At 48.2% G+C, this 19,130-nt stretch overlaps 1 protein-coding gene across 8 annotated transcripts in view; it reads right to left on the reverse strand.

Annotated features, from left to right (window-relative positions):
* brsk2a (BR serine/threonine kinase 2a) overlaps window positions 1–19,130 on the reverse strand; it is a 112,463-nt gene that overhangs the window by 84,233 nt on the left and 9,100 nt on the right. The window contains exon 1 of one of the 8 annotated variants that reach the window (XM_081712867.1): window positions 7,357–10,058. The exons of the other annotated variants lie outside the window; for them this stretch is intronic. The gene's annotated coding sequence lies outside the window, so the exon portion shown is untranslated. Of the gene's footprint in view, window positions 1–7,356; window positions 10,059–19,130 lie in introns of those variants that run through there. 8 annotated transcript variants of the gene reach the window in all.

The following is a 19,130-nucleotide window of genomic DNA, read 5'->3' on the forward strand; positions in this document are numbered from 1 at the left end:
ACGTGCACAGCCCTCTTCCTGCTGGGAATTGATGGCAAAAGACAAATTGCAGCCCTAGGGGTGTGTGATGTGCAAGTCAGTAATCTCTGTTTCTGTGTGTGCGTACGCGTGCGTGTTTGTGTGTGTGTGTGTGTGTGTGTGTGTGTGTGTGTGTGTGTGTGTGTTTGTTTGTGAGCATGCGTGCGTGTTTGTCTATGTATATAAGCATGCACAACTGCACTTCATCTGTCCACTTCATCTGTCCCATGTAAAGGATTAGGAAACCTTTAAACATTAGTCTAAGAGTACATGGGAGTTTGACAGTGTGAAAAGCAGAATTAAATCCCTCGAGACACACAGGTTCCAGTCCCACAACATTGTCACGGCTAGTGCGTCTCAACCTGAAACACTCTGAATATTCAGGAAACACTCATGTTAAGCAAACCCTGAATAGGTTTAAGCCTGTAAGAGAAAGAGAGAATTTGAGAGGAAAAGAGAAAAAGAGAGCTAACGAGAGAGAGAGAAATAGAAAATGAAAGAGGACACGGGTAGGGGGCCGTACTCTGCCAGACCTCTCCTCGGTTCTCTTATTAGCTACAGTCAAGCCCTTGCAGTGCAGTCTGGGAAGAAGACACTGGATGTCCAGTTAACACACAGACCGAACCAGATACATGCTGATGTTTGGCAGGGGGAGGAGAGAAAGAAGAAAGGAGGGAGAGAGGCTTAGAGAGATAGAAATAGCACTGAAAAGAGATTAAACGAGAGTCAGAGGGCGGGGCGGGGGGGGGGGGTGTTTAGCTGGAAGGGGGGCCAACCAAACGCAGGGTCAGCACAAGTATGACCTCTCACAACCTCATCCCCACCCACCCCTCCAACATTAATTGGATCTGGCTGCGGGTGCTTGGCTCTCAGCATTATCACCATGCAAAGTGGTAGATATGGCTTCTGGGGTCAACAAAATCCATGGGCACAAATAGTAAGGCAGTAAGGTTAAAGGTCGAAGGGAATTGGGTCTTGTGTGGTAAACATTTCATGTACAAATTTAAAATTGCTATGCTCAAGCAACTTTACAATACAAAACTTGACGCAAACCATGTAAAAATGTTTATTTATTTAAAAATTGAGTAAATTATTAATAATTTACTACTACTACTACTACTACTACTACTACTACTAATAATAATAATAATAATAATAATAATAATAATAATAATAAGTAGTATCAAATCATAATGAAGAAAAGTTGCTGGCTTCTATGAGATCATAGGAAACTTTTCAGGACCTTGGACAGCTCCCCTCACTTTCATATACACTTTATCAATGCGTGTCTCGTAGTCTCGTAGTCTGTGACCATTGGGTGACTTTTCAGCCAATCAGAGTGAAGCCAGTTGGCTTCATATACATCATTGGAAACAGCTCCTTGGCAACAAGAGTGGTTCAAGCCCTCTCTAATGATGCATACTCCGTTCAAATACAGTCTTCCTTTGGAGAACTCAAAGCCAAAGTCCCAAACACATCTCAACATCCACGGAATTAGTGCTAAAGGTCAAACACTTCATGCTGCCATCAGCAGAAACCCGAAAGAACTGGGAACATGGGGGACAATATCTAAACATGATTTAATTGCACAGTGTTTACTCTCAACAGAAATTTTTGTTCTGTGTTAATACTGTTGCAAACACGAATCACACATTATAAAATAATTCTTTGGTATGAATTCTACCGTGTGACTATGAGTGTTGCTGTTATCAAACAGTTTGCAATGGGCTTAATACACAAGCTTATTTTAATCTTGCCAAATCAGAAAACTGTATGGTGTTGGAATATGTTGAAATATGTACCTCTTGTGTGCTCACAAGCAGCCCAGATCTGTGCTTTTCTTTGTGATAATTATAGTTCTGTTTGGGAAGCACTAGACTGCATCTGCAAGGCTGCCGCCATGTGGATATCCCACGCTCTCGGCCGGTAACCTTGGGGTGGCCCCCGACGGCAGCTCTGAGGTGAGCACTTTAAGAACGGTCTCCTCTTCCCAGCAAGACGGCCTGCTCTCTAATCAAAGCGCCCAGATATTTCAAAGGGAGTTCAAAGTGTGACAGAGAGCAGTGCCACTCTGTTTCAGCGCAAGAGCTTCCGGGAGCAGTCGGCTCCCCTGAGCTTCAGAGGCTGGAGCACAGCGCGTGCGAGATCTTTCCACTGGGTACCCTGTGCTTCCCAGCCATCAGCACAGGGAGAGCACTCTCTAGGCGGAATGTCATGGGAGCTTCCTCCTTCTCATCTAATCCCCCCACCTGAGACCTGCAAGGCAAAACTGCAGCACACAGCACATCCAGGGCTCCTTCTTGAGAGACGCACGTTCAGTACAGTACTAAAGGAATCAGGGAGAAGAATGATCTTAACATGGCAGAGTGACGGCAGAGTGACACCATCGTGCCCGACACAGTGCCTGCTGAGGGAGGCAGGCTGGATAGATCCAGGGAAAGTCCTCCAGCTCGTCCTAAACACCAATGTCAGGCGCAGTGGGAGTAACAAGAGATGAAGAATCCGGCTTTGGCAGCATTAACATGAGAAATGGTCCATTAGCTTGGCTAATTCAAATGAAGAATGGGACGTTTCTTGTTCGGTGACAAACGCCGCACCACCTGGTGTTCTAATATGCTTCCTTGATTGCCAGAAGATCTCATCAATGACCTTGTTGTAGTTAAGCAGTTTTCTCCATCACTTGCCCCGCCCTACGTAATGTGAAAATAGTTACAGGGGGTTCCCCATCAGACTGCGGCTCGACTTCGGGTTCTCAGTGACAACTACTTACAGAGGTGACTAAGCAGTATATGCTCTGTGTGTGTGTTTGAAGGTGGGAGTTCACCTGCAGATCTAACGCACTGCTGCAGAGCATGTCTGGTCCAGATATAGCACTTTAACTATGCCAGAAGTTAAATAAAGACAACTCAACAAACACTCAGCCACCCACACAGGCACAGACAAAAGCAGACATGAATGCGCACACACACACACACACACACAGAGATTCATTAACTAATCTACACCTTTAAACTGAATGAGTGTTTTTGTTTATTCAAGCATATACAAACACGGACAAATATCACACACACATACACATACACAAACAAGATTATTGAACTCATTGGCAGACACACCGTACACACTTACTGGAGCAGCACATGGGTGGGTAATAGTGGGGTAACACATGGGTGATGCTGGAGTCTGGGTAATACTGGGGCAGCACATGGGTGGGTAATAGTGGGGTAACACATGGGTGATGCTGGAGTCTGGGTAATACTGGGGTAATACTGATGTCTGGGTAATACTGTATATACATACATGCATGCATACATGCATACATAACACACACACACACACACACACACACACACAAACTCACTGTGAGTTATACTGTGTATGACTATGTATGTGACAAATAAACCAAACTTGAACTTGAACACAAATACATTATACACACACACATTATACACACACACACACACACACACACACACACACACACACACATTATACACACACACACTAGACAACGTACATACTATATAAACACTGCTGTTTACTTGTTTATTTCTCTGTTCATCATCTGAAATTAAACATTCCATTTTTTTTGTACATGTTACTTCTGTTTATGAGAAATGATCCGGCAGTCCGATATGATTTTGTCATGCCAATAAAGCTAATTCAAATAATTCGAAATATAAACTGAAATGGAATTGAGAGAGAGAGAGAGCCAGAGGCCTTCCTCAGATCTCCTAACCCGTCTCTGAGAGATTAAGGCCCCAGCAGACCATGAGGAGATCGGCAGTGAGGAGGTGGGGGAGGGGCAGCTATTAGTATGCTTGGCCCATACTGGCGCAGGTATTAGGAGACGGGTTAGACAGGGTCAGAGGTGAACGGGAGGGGTCACACGCTCCATTTTAACCAGGCAGCACAGCAGGGCAGCTTCTGCTAGCTCACCGCTAAGTATAACTGACCACAACTGCTGTGTATGTGCTCAGAGAGAGTACCTTAGCATTGTCCGTGAGTGCTGCTGAATACACAGGACACACACACACACACACACACACACACATTCTCCAAAGAAATACAAGCAAAAAAAAAACAGCTTAGCATAATGCCTTTTGCTAGCCTAGCAAAGGCTCATGAGTCTCACCTTGCATGGCAACAGGACAGCGAGCCCCCTTCCTCACTCCAACCCACTGTCTCAAATCCGTGACCCTTGGCCCCAACAGCCTGCGTATGGAACCTTGACTAAAACAATTCTGGATTGACCCGTGAAGGAGTTAGCAGTGTAACAACGCAATGATAATGCGTTACATCACTGCGTTCACTAGCTCCTCCGCAAATATTCACGAGTCACGTCACTTAATCCTGCATGGCTACCATCAAGAGCACGGTCACATTTTGATGAACGGGAACAGAAAAGTCATGCCAGTGTGTCAATTATGCAATATATGCACTGGCTTTGCGCATTTCGAGCGGTTAAACTTTACAGCTCTCCATGCAGAACAGCAGCAAGCACCCAGAAGCTGCTAGAGCCCTAGTCAGCACACCACCCCCACCTGCATGGGAAACATTTACATTTACAGCATTTAGCAGACGCTCTTCTCCAGAACGACTTACAAAAGTGCTGTGTCATTCACTCATAGAAACAGACAGACATTGCTGCCACCTCTGAATGCCTTGAAGACAAACAAAGGAAATGAAGAAGGTTGAGTTTGCAAGCTTAGCGTGGACTAGGTTTCGCACTCTCTTGCTGCTATAGCTAAATGTTTGACGGGTCCTCTTCCTAATTACTGCCGGCGGTTCAGCTGGGATCACTTTCACTCGTGCAGTCCGATGAGCAGGAAATTCCAGTCTATAAATATCTACATGAACATTCATCATCCTTATTTGCAAAGTAATAAATAAATAAATGCACGTCATAAATAAAATGATAGTTAATAACCATACATTTCGCCTGAGAGTACTAGAGTGGCATGCGGCCTCCACTGCCAGACAGAACACCAGGCCCCCGAGGTCAACTGGCAGAAGGCCGGATTCACCTACAACAAACCCTGCCTGCCAAAATCCACTCACCCCCCACCCCCCCCAATCTCCCCTTCCATCCATGTGGATTGGAGACTTTGCCAAAGAGCCGTCTTAGTGGAAACATAGAGAGCTTCTGGCAGTGTTCTGACTCGCCAAGTCTTTGCCTGTAGTGATTTCCCAGTAGGACCAGAGCCGTGAGGTGAGGGACAGGAAACATGCCCTGTCTAATCAGTTAAGTATGTTAGAGGGGCAGCAGCCACACACACACACACACACACACACACACACACACACACACACACACACACACACACACACACACACACACAGAGCTTACCTTTGATAAGAAGATGAAGCAGAGATACAATAAAGTAGAGAAAAGACAAAAAAAGACAAATCTTGTTTGTTTGTGTGTGTGTGTGTGTGTTGTTCCATGTCACAGCTGGCCAGCCTGCTTGAGTGCAATCTGACAGAAAAGCAGAAAGATTCTATAAAAGAAATGTCTAGGTTGTATTTAGTCACCTTATAGATTGATATCAAATTGAATCCACCGAGCTAGCTCCCAGGACACTTATGACCAATGTATAGCAATTACTCTGACTGACCATATCAGTCAGCCTATCTTCTGAACACAAGGCGAACAGAGAGGCTGGGTGGGCCACAGAGACACCCCGAGCAGGTCCAGTGAAAGACTGAACAGAAGAGCGAGGTATTGGGTCCAAGTGTTCTCACTCACACTGCCCAGCACTGCAGCAGCTCCTGAAGACAGCCACACAGACGCAGGTGAAGCAGGGCACACACCTGCGCCCGCTGTGGCTGGTCAGAAAAGGACGAAAAAATGAATTTTTTGGCCAGAGAGCAAACCAAGAGAGGGACATGCGATGGTCAGCAAATTGTAAAGCCACAGTCAAGCACGGAGTGATCTAGTAGATCTGAATACATCATGCTTGTTATCCCAATTCAGAATTTATTCCAACAATGACCTTGTATTAATAAATTACTAATATAAAATGTTAAGATGAGGGTTTTGTTTTTTTATTTATTGCATAAGCTACCATCTGATAATGTTTTATATCTAAATTATATCGTGATAATGGTGCATTGGTATAGTTTCTGACGATCTGGCTTGCCTGGAGATCGCTTCTCCAGCTCCGCAGCAGTGCCAGATCACCCAGGAGGCAAAGCCCACTCCCAGGACCCCGCACGGCCTACAAGAGTGGTCCTAGTATGCATTTCGCAAGCATATGTGGTACGCAAGGAGAACCAGCTTTACCCAGAACAATGCGCGCAACCGAGGAACTGCACCCAGGTTTTATAGCCTGCGGTCTCCGTGCTTTGCTACCGTGAGCCCATTCAAGCAAACGCACCGGATCGACCTTGAAATGCGATGCGCTCCGGTGACCTCCGATAACTCCTGAGTGCCTCCTACATGACGTTGGAGATCCGTTTCTTAATAAACCTTGTACTGCTAGTCCGGGCGTGATAGATTAGGCTGTGCCTAATTTCCAGGGCTTCTTCCTAACCCACTGCTGCTGGGCCGAGCTCTGCTCTCTGAGGTGACGCAGCGAAACGTTAACCTGTCCAACAATGAGACTGCTCATTCATGCTCTAACCTGTCGGAATCAGCGCAGTAATGACTGACAGAGCAAGGGGCTTCTGGAAACAGATGGAGGAATGCGCAAAACAGTAATGGAGTAAAATAAATGAATGCCGATGATGGTTTTTTCCCCCCCTGTCTATTCTGAGTAGTTAAGGCCCAACTTTGCACGAAAAACAAAATCAGGCCTAATTATTGTTCAGACACGACAGAAAGTGACTTACTGCGAAGCGTGGCCGGGTTTTAACAGAATATTAACTATATATATAACACGTTATAAGTATATAACACGTTAACTTCTTGGCAACTTTTTATAGAATGCTAACGAAGCACCTAGGCCTACCTGTATGTGACAATCCGCTATAATAGTTTGGAACCTGCTATGAAAAATAAGCTTGTTTTTACTTTTACATAGCAAAGACAAGACCACGATCACTAAAGTGTACTTTACTGGTATGTTACATTCTTTCTGTTCAAGTCTAAATATAGTCTACAAGGCAGCAAGAAACAGAAGGTATGCAGAGAGAAATATTAGCCAGTGGCAGCATGGCACACAGTGTAACACAATGTAATACTTCATCCTACATCCATTCACACGTGAATGACTGGTCCCAGTGACACATGCCCCCTATGACTCAAACCCTCAACATGAGAGATTGCTGATACTCTCTACAAGACCAGATGCTTCCATCCCATCCCCAGAGGAACATTCTAGAAAAACCCAGTACCTGACAGATAAACCAGTGCGGTGGTAAAGCCCCCGTTTCTGCACCTTTGATGGTGTCGGAGGCGTCAGTTCCGCAGTGCAGAGCCGTACAGCTGTCAGAGTGGGCAGGCGCTCTCCGAAGGGGCAAAGGCGCCAGATGAGAGGAGAAAGAGAAAGATCAATGAACGCTGAAAGTATTCAACTCCATTGTGGGAATATAAATGACACTTTTCATGGTTAACCAGAAGCAGGAACCGGAGGGCTTATGAGTTAGTCAGGGCAGGGCTCCCCTCCTTGACTGCTGCCACTCCCGCCCATGTGCCAGGGCACTGCTTCAGTCCTTTAATTCAGAGTACGCCCTTAACCCCTCTGCACCTGCTGGCAAATTACCGCTGAAGAAATTACAAGACTACCTGTTTGTAGTTGCTGTTTGTTTGATTAGACTTGTGTTTCGTTTAAAAAAAAACAAAAAAAAAACGGCAACAATGGAAAAAAAACAAAAACATTTTGAACTGGTAGGATCTTGAGCAACCAAAAACAATTCAAGCAAATGTTATATAACTGCTGTGCTATGGGAAACATCTCCGCAAGAGTTTTATATAATTACTATACAGATATAGTTATAATGGGACTCACTTGCCCTTAAGTGCAGATACAGATGTTCCACATCAGAGAAGTTGAGTCCTAAGAAAAATAGCGTGTGTTAACCGAGTCGTGCATATAGGCGCCAGTGTAAAAGATCCGAGCAGCATCTGGCAGTGCGCAGTGACACACAGTGATTCGCTTGCTTTTCAGATTTCTTTCTGCATAATCAAGAATGCTCCAGGAGCCCAAGAGGGAGAAACGGATTTAGTCCATTCCGAAAAACACACAAACCAGTGGTACTTTTGGACCTCAGCTCGACTCGTTTCTACGGTTGACGCCGATGCCAGAATATAATATAATAGCAAGATACGCAGACCTCCATCGCTGTTCTTGTTTACGTTATTGTTCGTTTAATAACCGCCTCTGGCATTGGAGGCAGAAGATTTTATCACCTTATTCCATCATTCATACTCTTGCCCTCCAGGACCTCTCTGAAGTATGCAATTAATCTGAATAAAAATTATAGTATAAATACGGTAATAAGGAACCTGTTGTTATCGAAGATTCGAGGTGGCCTAATAACATTTTAAACTGTGACAATAATTAACAAATCTTTCGTCAAGCATGTATTATTTGATTTACCCCGTTTCGTACTAATTCAAATAAACTGCTAAAGGTAGAGCATAATGGCGATGCATTAACTTAAGTGTCTGAGAAAACCCGTTTGAAAAACTTTGTCCTGGTAAGGAAACTCATTTTGTCTTGACATTGGCCTCCTCAAAAGCTCCATAATTTCACCGCTGTCAGGGATCGCCAGGTCCTTGTACTTCGCACAAACAAAACATGATGTGCTGCCAAAAGAACTCACAGAAGTTGGACAGTCATGTTAATATGTAAACAGGATCTGTAGCTTTAATGCACTGCGTGAGTGACAAACTTCACATAATTAACCAAGTAGCTCAAGCTTCATCACTTAGAGAGCTTTGAAATACATCGAATGTAATGTAATCCTGTTAGTAAACATTTATATAATGTACCAATGATCTAATCACTGCCAATTTGTTGTGTAACTAACAGAATACCCTTCATTTGTTTTCTGAATATGTAACTCTGTTACATGTAGGCCTATACTTCCCAGCCCTGCACAGGACATTCAGTTAATACACCTCCCTTTATTAGTCTGTAGTTACACTGCTGTATTGGCCCTGTGGACCCACCAGAGGGACATTTAAGGGATTACGGGACCAAGTTTCTCACTCCGGTCAGTGACGGATTTGCCTTTTGTCCGGCGAGTGCATCAGAGGTACGGTCATTCACTCTTCAGCGTTGAGTATTGGCTGAGGGAGGTGGAGGGGTGCGTGTCTGTGGCCTGAGGAGTAGCTGTGAAATGGCAAAGTGTCTCAAATGCCATGTTGGCGCTGACATTTTCTGGAACGTCTGGGTGGACGAGATGAGAGATTGAGCCAGCAGCAGTCAAGGTCCTGACAAAGCTCACCTGGATTAGTCAATTTCTTTACACAAATGTTGAGGGGTGGGGTTAAGCTTGCTCACAACTGTCTAAACTCATGGGTGGTTTCCTCTGCTGCTTACACGAAATGGCAGGAACGTACACTACCCCGGGAGAGGTGGCGGGAATACGTACACATTCCTTATTCAGCGCTTGCGGAATGATGAAGATGAAAGCGGATGGGCGCTTGCGGGGGATCCGCGCCCCGCCCCGCCCCCTGTTCATTCACCCATCAGGGACGGAGCAGCAGAGCCATGAACACCTGCGTGAACACGCAGTGATGTGTTGAAGCGGCAGAGACTCATATTAAGCGTATTAGGACAGATACCTGTACACATCAGACGTAATACAGTTCACAGGGACTTGGCTAGGCCTGACACGGCAACACACTGGATATGAATACAGGAAGGAGTTCAAGGCCTTTATTCTGTCTACTCTTTATTCTAAGAGTCAGTGGCAGGTGAGATGGAACCTAAGTAATGCAGTGACACCAACACAACCATGGGCGACTACTAACCCATCAGATGACTATATTTCACCTATTATGAGGTTATGAGAACATTTCTTGATATTTCATAAGCATTCACCAGGAACTGGAACTGTGGTCTTCAAAAGTGTGTGTGTGTGTGTGTGTGTGTGTGTGTGTGTGTGTGTGTGTGTGTGTGTGTGTGTGTGTGTGTTTCAAACTCCTCCTCCACCCCCACCAGACTTTGCTACTGATCAGCAGATCAGCATGTTTCTGATGAATTAAAAATACAAATATTTTCATAACGGTGATAGAAACTTAGAAACTAACAGAGGCTTGATTGACAGTCATTCTACACTTCTGTCATACTTTCGAATGCAGATGTAATGGTACTGAATGAACACTGGCCCAACCAGCTTTAGGTCATACTGCTGAAGACGAATTATACGCACGCACGCCACATCAGCAAGAGTTTCCAAACAGTACAGTGAATAAGGACTACTTAGGAAGCAATTTATTAGTTGTAAATGCAACATGGAAAAGGAGAATATTCTTAGGCAATTCCTTCCACGCTTCCTCGGGCGGAGCCTGGCTCTTCCCGGGGAAATGCCCCATTCCCGTAATCTGCGCTCTCCAGCCAGCTGCACGCCCACCGTACCTCGCAGTCCACTCTAGCTCCAGATTCCAGAGGCCGTCTTCGTGTGACTGAGCCACTGCAGCCCAGGCAGTCGGGCCCGCACAGAACAAGCAAAGGAACAGACAAATGCACGTCTCCATAAAACTAACCGGTCCCTCTTAACCCAAAGCAGAAGTGTTCTCCTCTCACAGAGGCCGAGCACTGGATGTTGCCGTACTTTCCGAGTAGGTCATCTGCCACAGTGTTACGTTTGCCCCTCCGGATCCGAGTGGCAGAAGAGGCGCTGGCCAGTCCGTTGCTACTCTGCCTCCGCCTGCTCCGGCAGTGTCCTGCAACCTGCAGGACGGCGGCAGGGTGCGTCACACCTCGACGTTGCGCTCACCCCTTGATCTACACTCGCCAGTGAAACGCCGGGCTTTTTTAGTGACCTCTCTCGGCAGCACACAGACCGTGCCGCCTCGTACGCGGCCAGTAACAGATGAAAAGGTGCGTGTGGGAGGAGACACTTGAGAGATCCACACAGAATGATGTAAACGGGAAAAACCTCTCCGAGGACACGTTATGTCCTAAATCCACCTTTTTGTCCCACTTTTCAGCAGGTTAAATTGTAGTCTGCTGCACTTTAATGGAACACCGTAAGTGTATGTAATCAGTAAGAAAAAAACAGACTTGAGAAAGTGGGCGGATTCTATTAAAAACGCTTGACCAGTGCACTTCTCAATAATTATGTGTCCTTCCCCCAGTGGTCTGTGTAATGGCAGACAGGCTCCAGTGAGGAGGAGGAGAAGAAGGGGCAACGTGTGCATCTTTACCTACGGACCCCCTTCCCGAAAAGAGCGGCGTGTGAGCTCAGTGCGGTCTCCGTTCAGACAGCCGAGCGAGCTGAGCTGCTCACCGTTACGTCCCCTCATGCTGGGTGACGGAGGGGTGGAACGATAAACAAACAGCAGCTCCTGCAAGTCCTGGGTGATTATGAGAGATACAGGGAGAGAGGGAGAGAGAGACAGAGAGAGAGAGAGAGAGAGAGAGGGAGAGAGAGAGAGGGAGAGGGAGAGAGAGGGAGAGAGAGAGAGAGAGGGAGAGAGAGAGAGAGAGGGAGAGAGAGAAAGAGAGGGAGAGAGAGGGAGAGAGGGAGAGAGAGAGAGAGAGAAAGAGAGGGAGAGAGAGAGAGAGAGGGAGAGAGAGAGAGGGAGAGGGAGAGAGAGAGAGAGAGAGAGAGAGAGAGAGAGAGAGAGAGAGAGGGAGAGAAAGAGAGGGAGAGAGAGAGAGAGAGAGAGAGAGAGAGAGAGGGAGAGAGAGAGAGGGAGAGAGAGAGAGGGAGAGGGAGAGAGAGAGAGAGAGAGAGAGAGAGAGAGATGGAGGGGTCAGGGAGCTCTTTGACCTTGCTGTGTTTTACTGGAAAATGTGGGAGTCCACCGTGGGAGTGGATGGAAAGGAAAGTGGGCCAATGAATAATGGAAGGCAAAAAAAAAAAAACCACAACAACAACAACAACAACTACTACTACTACTACTAAAGCACCAGCCACAAAAGAGCTGCAGTGAGTGTCCCATCTGACCCAGGACCAGGTGGAAGGCGCATGGACCGGGTTATTCTAGGAAGTCTCATCCAGCTGGGAGAACATTCTGCTTGAGGTAACGCAGGGCTAAGAATGGAGCCTCATCCCCAATTCCTACCTTTCACAGACACACAGATGAGCGCACTAATACAAAGGAAATAGGACTAAGTCATTTGCAAACAGTGACTAAGCCCTCGCAGAGCCCCAGAGCTTTATTCCTGCCTCCATCATTAACCCACTCACCAAGTCTGCCAAAACCACTGGCTCATTTTCTCTGTCAAACAAACACCCCCCACCCTGCTTGTGTGGGAGCGGCCAGCCGTGGTGCGCTAGCTGACCCATGGGACCTCTGCTCAGCAAACACCTGCCTGCCCATCGACCCCACACACACACACACACACGCTCACTCACACACACACACACGCTCACTCACACACACACGCTCACTCACACACACACACACGCTCACTCACACACACACACACGCTCACTCACACACACACACACGCTCACTCACACACACACACACGCTCACTCACACACACACACACGCTCACTCACACACACACACACGCTCACTCACACACACACACACGCTCACTCACACACACACACACGCTCACTCACACACACACACGCTCACTCACACACACACACACGCTCACTCACACACACACACACGCTCACTCACACACACACACACGCTCACTCACACACACACACACGCTCACTCACACACACACACACGCTCACTCACACACGCTCACTCTCACACACACACACACTCTCTCTCTCTCTCCCTGTTGCCAAGGGAGGCCTCACAAACACACATTAGTCACGATACCAGCCCCCACTCCATATTCCCCACTTTCTCCCTCTCTCTCTCTCCCTCTCTTTCCTTCCCCCACTCTTTCTATTCATCCCTCTCTTCTTCACACATACCCACAGCTAATCAAACATACACTCAGCACACTAACACGCTCTCTCCATTTCTCTGTCTTTTCCCCCTTTTCTCGTCCTCCACACTAACCTCAATCACAGGTCCCAGTCCACAGCTACCATCCCTGCACCGCCTGCCATGACCCCACCCACCCCCAACCACCACCTGCTTCTCACCAGCAGGTGCCCCTCGCCCCACCTGGGGCTGGAGCGCTCGGTCTGTGGTGCACTCCTCCCTGCTTCACACCTCCCTGCTCGTTAGTTAAGGCTTAGACAGGGCTGGAGGGAACACGCCGGGTGCAGGAGCAGATCTCCTTGGGAGGAGGCGACAGTCGGGCTCACTCCGTAAACCGGAAAGCCCGACATGCTCCCCTCGGCCGAAGGCCCTTACCGCCGGCCCGCACGGGACCCCTCGTTTTACTGAGGACGTGTTACCTTACCTTACCCCACACAGCTGGCACAGAGGCAGGAGAAGCACACTTGTCCAAGCCGCCCGTCTGAACTAGCTCTGGGTTCACGGATCCGCTCGGTAGACAGCACCACTGCGTCCCTGCGAGCGTTCCATGTGCACACTGTGGCGCTACCGTTCAGGTTTGATTCTCAGCTGTGCAGTGTAGCGCCAGGCACAAGATAACAATTTTCCCTGGCAGGGAAAGGCGGCAGGGTGTTCCTCTTCCTTAACACTAATTAGTGAGGGTGCCAGCCAATGAGGTGTCTTCATTAATATGGATAGAGTAAACCTGCGGGATACCTGCGGGATACCAATGCACATCACAGAAGTTGGAGGCAATCATCAATATTACAGCCTTCTTTGGAACCGTGCACTCCAAAGGTTGTGTGTGTGTGTGTATGTGTGTGTGAGAGAGTGTGAGTGTGTGTGTGTGTGAGAGAGTGTGAGTGTGTGTGTGTGTGTGTGTGTGTGTGGGTGGGTGTGTGTGTGTGTGTGTGTGTGTGGGTGGGTGTGTATGTGTGTGTGTGTGAGAGAGTGAGTGTGTGTGTGAGAGAGTGTGAGTGTGTGTGTGTGTGTGTGTGTGTCTGCGCGTGCGCGTGTGTGTGTCTGTGTTTTCTAATATCCCTGAACAGACCTCCTATTGAAACTGTGGCTTCCCAGAAGTCTCGCTGCATCTAAACTGATGAACCACACGTGGGGAAAAGTACAAGCAGCTCAGTTAGATCCTTCGTAGCTTCCTTCACAAAGCTGACTTCACTCTCCACATTAGAACAGCCTGCAGAAAGGTCGTCTGTATCTGCTCAAGATCATGGAGATCTGCAACTTAAGCCTGCCGTCTACATGGAAGCCTTCGTCCTCTAGCACACGCTCCCAAAAACAGACAGCGTCTTCCTCATTCTTTACTGGAATTGTGCGCGAAAGCTGGCCAGCCACTCCGGGCCCCCAGACGAATGCAGCTTTCTCCCAGTTAGGAAAGTCCTTCTCATTTACAAGGCCTACTGTAGACCCCAACCCCCATACAAACCTACCCACACACCCACCCACACACCCACACACACCCACACACACGCACACCCACACGCACCTACACCCACCCACACACACGCACGCACCCACCCACACATGCACCTACACCCACCCACACACCCACACCCACGCACCTACACCCACACACCCACACCCACGCACCTACACCCACGCACCTACACCCACACACCCACCCACACACACGCACCTACACCCACACTCACAAATGCACCCACACACCTACACCCACACTCACAAATGCACCCACACACACACCTACACCCACACACCTACACCCACACTCACAAATGCACCCACACACCCACACACACGCACCTACACCCACACTCACAAATGCACCCACACACCCACACAGACATGTGTGCATTCATCAAATCTCTTGATATAGTTTTTCTTTTTCATCCGTAGAATTGGTTTGTTCTCATAATTCCATTTCCTTTTCCATTTTGAGTCTCATATTTGGAATAATTTTCTGGAATATACAGAACTCCAGTAGGCTAAGTGGTTACTCAGAACTATTTTTTCAGTGGGATATTCTATTGAATCAAAAGAAATACCCCACTGGGAATTCAGCTTGAGTTATTTAACCCCACTAAACACGTCTGTGTTTTTTACTCGTTTGTACATTATTGCTTGTTCTAATGTTCTTGTATTTATCGATCTGTTTTAAATACTCCTGGTGGCCTTATCGCACCCCCAGCAAGAAGCTCGTCATGTGATCAGGGGCTCAGTGTGGATCGGCCCTGCACAGACAGCTGGTTCCTGACTGTTCATCAATTATAAGGCAACATTGACTGAAAAGAGCATGACCACAGGTTATGCTGCGCGCGTGTGTGTGTGTGTGTGTGCGCACGTGCACCGTTTTAATTATCCACAGTATTATCAGAAACGTCAGCCTGGCCTCAATCACAACACTGCCTGAAGGTGCCTTCCCTTCAACCCTCATCCCGTAACACACACACACACACAAACCCTCTGAGGTGCCCTATGCTCTGTTTCCCCTTGAGAGCAGTGTATCAGTCTCACAGTCTGCATATAAACGCATGTGCAGACATGCAAGCATAAATAAATGATGAGCTAAGAATAGTAGCCAAGTAAATGAGGTCTCCTCAACACACACACACACATCATCTTTACCAGCACCAGTAGCTGACACATGCACAAATTCTTTTTTTTTTTTTTTTTTTTTTTTTTTTTTGAGGAAGTGGTAACAGCGCGAATCCCATCAGCTGCAGGCTGCCTCAGCCTGAGCCGACCCCCGTAGGAAGTACCGGAGGGCTGGGAGGGAAGGAGCTGACCGCGACTGACCACGCGCACGGCTACACATCGCCTCGACCCGCTCGGCCGGGGTGCTGCATGTGGTCCACGCGCATACGCTGGTGTGGAGCCGCCGTTATAACCAAGCAGGAAACGTGCATCTGTGAGCCTGGGTCATCTTAAGAGTCCTCATGTACCGACAGGGAGCAGAGGAGGGTGTGTGTGTGTGTGTGTGTGTGACAGAAAGAGAGAGCTAGGACACTAGGAGGAAAGGAGGTTGGTCCGTTATCCACACTCCTTCTGCCCTCTCCGTCTCTCCCTCCATCCTCCTCCTTTCTTCCCTTTTTCTCCTCTGTCTGTCTCCTCATTCTCTCAGCTTACCTCCTCCTCACCCACACTCCCTCCACAGGTGTGTCGGTTTGTGACCCGGACAGCGCAAACCAGGGAGGACGGGTTGCTCTCTCTCTCTCTCTCTCTCTCTCCCTCCCTAACTCACTCTCTCCATCCCCTCTCTCCTCCTCGGTCTCGCTCTCTCTCTACCTCCTTCCCTGTCTGATTTAGAGAAAGTGAATGATTAGAAAGGGCTGCTAGATCAAAGCCAGGGTGGAAATGCGCGCTCTCGCTCTTACCGGCCCATCAGTGCAGGCCGGAGAAAGCCTGGAGCTCCGGCCACACCGCGAAAGGCCACCGCGCTGATCTGAGGTCAGCCCCGACCGGCCTGCACTCAAAGTGGCAGGCACGTGTGCACATTAGGAGAGGCTGAGCCAAGTAGCCGAGAGCCATCTCTCCTAATGTATGTGAGCATAGCTCAGCCTCCCCTAATGTATGCACCATAAATTAGAGGAGTCCCGGCTTTCTTCACGCTTTAGGAGAAAATCAGCCATGTGCATACAGATACTGAGGGGACACTGAGGTTAGGAGAACCCTGACTGGGGGGGGAGACGACCCTTAGGTGAGAGAAGACAACACCATCATGCAAAACTGTGTGCCAGGAACAGGTTAGGACAAACAGGAATGTGTGTTTGTCTGCATATCTGTGTGTGTGCAAAGCTTGCCTAACCTTTGTGTCCACATAATATGTGAAAAGCCCTTCAAATTAATTGACCAGTAGTACTGGAGTAGAGAAAGAGAGAAAGGGCTCTGTGCCGTGGACATTGTTTTCCTGGTAGCCATGACTGGATCATACAAACACGCACATTCTCATGGCAGTCTCCATAGAAACCGGAGGCACATGGAAAGATCTTTCTATTTAAAGCCAAACACGTCTTGGCAGAAAACCGAAGAAGGAAGAGTGCAAGTCGTGTGTGTGCACAAAGCCGCAAAACCTGACTGGCCCATCTCTCTGAGTGCGTGTCACCGGAACAGAATTCTTCAAGGAAAGCATGTGTATGTATGTGTGGGTATGTGAGGGAAGCACGGAATTGTGCCGAGAGGCATCGTGATTATATTACTAGGGATTGGTTGTCATTAGTTCAGTTTACACTAACCACACTCAGCTTTGTTAATATGCAAGACCACTTCTGGAACGTTCGGCATGCCTGTGTCTGATTGGTCAGAGGAGAGGTCCTGGATGCTCATGATTGGTCAGAGGGGAAGTCCTGCATGCGCTTGATGAGCTGCGCTGCTGTGGGCGTGCTCCAAAATTAAATGCGTTAATGCCTTTCACGTTCACCTTCTGTGGAGGCCAAAAGCGCAATTTCAATTAATCTACAATTAACTGAACAGCCCATGTGTGTGTGTGAGAGAGTTTGGGGAGAGAGAGAGAAACGTGATTTGCTCTTGGCTCAGTAGGTACTCAGCATCTCAGCAGGATCTCAGTAGGTACAGTCTAGCACACTCCATTCTCCATAATGACACATAGCGCAGGCTAGCTATGCTATGGATTCATCTCACCATGGTCCCCTTAAACACATCGCACACGCAAAAGCAGAAAGGCAAATACACAAATACACTTACACAAGTTTCACACTCACACATTCATAGTGAGGATTTTCTCTGCCTGCTGGGATTAATAAAAGTTACCAGTAAAAGGAACAATTCATTTTATGCTTCTCCTTGTGGTGCTTGTACCTAATGTAGATTATAAATTAGTGGAAAATTAACCACCAACACCAGCTCCTAAAAACAGAATGAAGGAACGCCGAACAGTATCAAAGAAAGGGTCAGTGCTCCTTAACTCCACCTCAGACTACAGCCCCGAGCAAATCTGAGGACTAGAGGATCTTCTCAGATCCTCACCCCGAGATCAGATCTTTCTTACCGACACAGAGCTGTGCAGTGAGTGGATGGAGAGAGGAAAGAGGAAGGTCACTGACCCCCAACACTTCACTCGCAACCTCTTGCCTGACCCTTCCAGGGAGGGCAGCAGAGATGGAAAGCTCCCAGGAATGCGCTGCACGAGGCACGGCCGTGAAGAGAGTTCACCCCACTGGGGATTCTCTGGAGAAGAGTGTCACTGCTCAGTCAATACTAGCATATCCGATTGGCTTGTGAACAAAATGTTCGTATGCCAGCTCCACATCCCAAGATCCGGTCGGCACAAACGCAAGCCCACAGCTACGCAGACCCCAGGGACACAGCCCCACACAATTCGAAAGAGTTCGCCAGACAATTATGATTAAATTGTTGTTTTTAAAAAGCACGTTATGCGCTCAGGCCGAGGGTGCGGGCATCAAAACTGGGACTGCACGCGAAAGCACTCGCCGAGAAACCACGTGGTTAGAGGCAATAATCGAGCAAAGCGTGTGCAACAGAGACCACGCCAGCCGGGCGCGGTCCCTCCACTGCAGGCCATAAATCTCAGCGCTCCTTGGAGGGACTCTAATGAAAGGACAGAGACACAGGTGGATGCTCTCCATCTCCTCGAGCTCTGGACGAGCTCTCAGGAGGGGCTTCCTGTGGCCTCTGGGAGATCGCGGCAATCCAGGGGCCTCACAGGGCTGGGCAGAAATTGCTGCAGTTTTATTCATTTTGAAAAGGAAACGGAGAATTTTACTTTGCATGAACGGGGGGGGGGGGGGGGGGGGCAGTCTTGCATTGCAGGGAAGGAAGAAAAACATCCATTGTTAGAATATAAAATAAAGAACTTGCCTGAGTATAGCAGCGTCTGGTAAATTTTCAGTCGTTAAGGAGGCCTGATATTCAGTGGCTCACAGGCCGTGTAATGAGCGCTGCAGGGGAGGGGAAGCGAAGGCTCGGCCGCACGTGAAACCCACCGCCACGGCTCGTGGAGGGGTCTCGATGCGGCCCGGAGCACGGCTGTGTAAAGCCGCACCACTCTGTCTCTTCCAGGGGCACCGGCGGCCGCGCTGCACCAAGAGGCACGGCGACCTCTGCCTCCGCCCCCTCC

The sequence above is a fragment of the Electrophorus electricus genome, chromosome 4 (assembly GCF_041902795.1).
Source record: "Electrophorus electricus isolate QZ-2024a chromosome 4, ASM4190279v1, whole genome shotgun sequence".
NCBI classification, from domain to species: domain Eukaryota; kingdom Metazoa; phylum Chordata; class Actinopteri; order Gymnotiformes; family Gymnotidae; genus Electrophorus; species Electrophorus electricus.